The following is a 3,166-nucleotide window of genomic DNA, read 5'->3' as shown; positions in this document are numbered from 1 at the left end:
TATACATACAACAAAACATAACATAGTTGTACAAATACAAATGCAACATTAAAGTACCAAATAATCCTAAATAACCCCGTACAGAGTAGGCTGATGTGGTAAAAGATTTTAATTATTTAAACCTATTAGTAACGTTGATATGTTGTTTGTTATTTAATAGGCTGTGTCACCATCATATAGATTATTTTGTTAAAAATAATTGCCATGTTGTCAAGTTGTCTTTAAGCCCCAGTCACACAGGCCCAGAGGGTTGATGAACCCCAGGCAATCACTGGCTGTGTGTTCCTGAATACTCGCCACCCACTGAGTCTCAGTAGTTCTTATTCAGTGGGTGTCTGAATAAGAAATATAATAATACTAATAATGTCCTGGTTCCTTTCTTTCTGCGACTGGCTCAGATCGTTGAGAGAAGAATCACTTGTGGAGCCACACTGCCACCTTGAGATGCCATTTCTCTATGGCAAAGATAAAAAAATAACCTTTTCCTTGACTGTTTAGAGTTTTCTGTAGGATATCATACTCGCCACTAGATGGAGGCAACACATTGCTCAATGTAGAGACTGAATCCACAGCACAGAGTATGTGGCACCCACAGAAGAGAGTCATACTGCTGTAAATGTCTTTAAATGAAAGCTCTAAAGAGCTGATGAACTCTTTAAAACTGTGACCTACATGGAAAAATCATTCCATGTGAACTTTAATGACTTCTTCTGTCTTTGAAGCACATAGAGCATGCTTTCCACATCAACAATTCTTCCAATCAAGAGTCCAGCTTAAGACTAATTATATCCAAGATACCCTGCGTCATGATGTTAAAACAAAACATTTGACATAAATGTTTCTTTAACCGGAGCCTGCCTGCATTTTTCTGGAATCCCGACGGTGTTACATTTCTTCTTGGAGAGGAACTTTCTAATAAAGTGGAGTCAGACCCCTTCTGAGCCCCGCTGTGATTACTTTGGTTGGTATTGACACATTATTTGCCAACACTTCCCTGTTTTTTCTGCATCTGAGACTGAGGTTTTTCTCTAATGCAGCTTTTCCACTGGGATCCAGGCCGCAGAGTAATTGTCCGCGCAGCACCAGGAGTCGCTCTGTCTGACTGTAATTCTATAATATCGGGGTTGGCTATGACAATAATCCCTGGGCTCATCACACGTCGCCAAAACTGTTTCACAAACTCAAATGTATGTATGAGAATCTGAGATTGTGGAAAAGGGACGACTCGCTGGCTCTGAAGCTTCTGTCAGCAGAGTCTTTTAAAGAAGAAAGCTTTCTGTGAACACACAGCATCTTGGCTTCACGAGTGGTGCTTTTGCTTTCTGAACTAAAGAACCCAAAAGATGGAAAGCAGAAAATGTGGATCTGCGGCATAACTGTGGTCACGTGAACGCCTATTTGTCATCCGTTACTGAGTATATTATCATTTCTGAAACTAATTTAACTTTGGCTCCCCATATAGCACAAAAAAAATTAAGGAAATGAAGCAAAGAGGACAAAATTTTAATTTTAAGCTCCCAACAACAGAAGAGGGATCATTAGGTTGCTGCATTGCTACCAATACATATGTCTGGTTTGTATTACTTTTATTCAAATATCTCCATATATTCACTGTGTCTGTGGGTGTATGATACAAACTGGGATAAGGATGGTAATAGAACAACATAACAGGATGAAGGATGCAAAAAAAATGGGCAGATGATGTTCTGCTTTTGCAGCTTCACAACACGGCGTCAAAGTATTTCGCTTTTAAATCATTAAAGAAATGTTCAAAGACGAGAGAAAGCATCAATAGTTCACAACTTCCATGCTGATATCATGTACAGTATGCGAGTTATTACAGCACAGAACCATGGCTCTTTCTCAGAATCGCGTCTGAATAATACATTTTACATCGGCTTGTTTTAGCAATACTGAAAGAGGTTGCACTCAAAGACAGACACATTTCACAAACAGCTGAAAGGATGGCATTTTAATGCTACATTTCATATTTAACACACATGTAATTACAGACAAAAGGCAAAAACAGGAACGAGACCAGACAAGATTATTCTTTTTTGTCGCTCTGTTGTCTATCTTGTTTTCTCATGACAAGTTGAGAGTTTGTGTACACTGCTGTCAGCAGACTGCTAAATTTAACCAATAAATAAACCAGAGTCAAGTGTCATTTTCAAACTGAGGCGAGGATGCAACTTATAGAGAAGTGATAACTCAAAAACACATCGCTATTTCTTTGTCATCAACCCTGTAAAGCGAGAATGATGAAACAATTGCCAGAAAATTGATTTTTTTTTGTTGTTGTTCATACTGGAGTGTTTATTGTGTTTAGCAGTTTGAATGTAAGAGTTCGAATTAGGCTGAGAGATAGGGTGACGGGTTCAGCCATCAGGAAGGGGCTCAGATTAGAGCCGCTGCTCCTCCACATTGAAAGGAGTCAGTCGAGGTGGATCTGACAAGGATGCCTCCTGGGTGAGGAGTTCCAGGCATATCAGACTGGCAGGGCTTCTCCCCTTAGGCTGAGAAGCCCTTAGGAAACAGATGGATGGATGGAGTTTGAATTAGTAAAACAATAGGGACAAAAATCACACTCATGGTGCTGAGGTTTTAAAAACTAACATATTAAATATATTTTGAAAATGCATGATGGGGACCCGATCACATGTAGCTGAAAAATACGCTGACTGTTGTTGGCTACCTGTTCAAAACAGAAAAAGGCATGAAACCACGATAGTCTGCTTTTAGCTTGCTCTGGTTTTTTGCTTTTGCCGGTAAGTCAAAGCAAAACATGTTATGTTAAAGAAAGAATATAACTTACACATGTGCAGGTTTATTTTTCCACCAAGCCAAAACTAAGGCCACCTAATACAGTCCTGCAGTGAGTTAACATATGGGAATCTCAAATCTACCCAAGGGTTATTCTTTTAACGTGGATGTCCAGTGTCAGAAGTCTGCATTAGGAGGCGGTTGGATTAATGGATGCGATCAGACAACATCCAACAAGAAGGGAACCAGACAAGAGTTTGGTCTCCTTATTGACTATGCCTTTCAACTTGTTCATCACTTGGGTTTAGCCTCACACATTAAATTATGTGATATAAACATATAAGGGCCAGATTTGCTAAGAGTGCAGAGACAAGACTGCTTGTAAGAGGGGGAAATTGATGCT

This window comes from Haplochromis burtoni, unplaced genomic scaffold (genome assembly GCF_018398535.1).
Source record: "Haplochromis burtoni strain Fernald_Lab_line unplaced genomic scaffold, NCSU_Asbu1 Contig_119, whole genome shotgun sequence".
NCBI classification, from domain to species: Eukaryota; Metazoa; Chordata; class Actinopteri; order Cichliformes; family Cichlidae; genus Haplochromis; species Haplochromis burtoni.
This window is presented reverse-complemented; position numbering follows the sequence as displayed.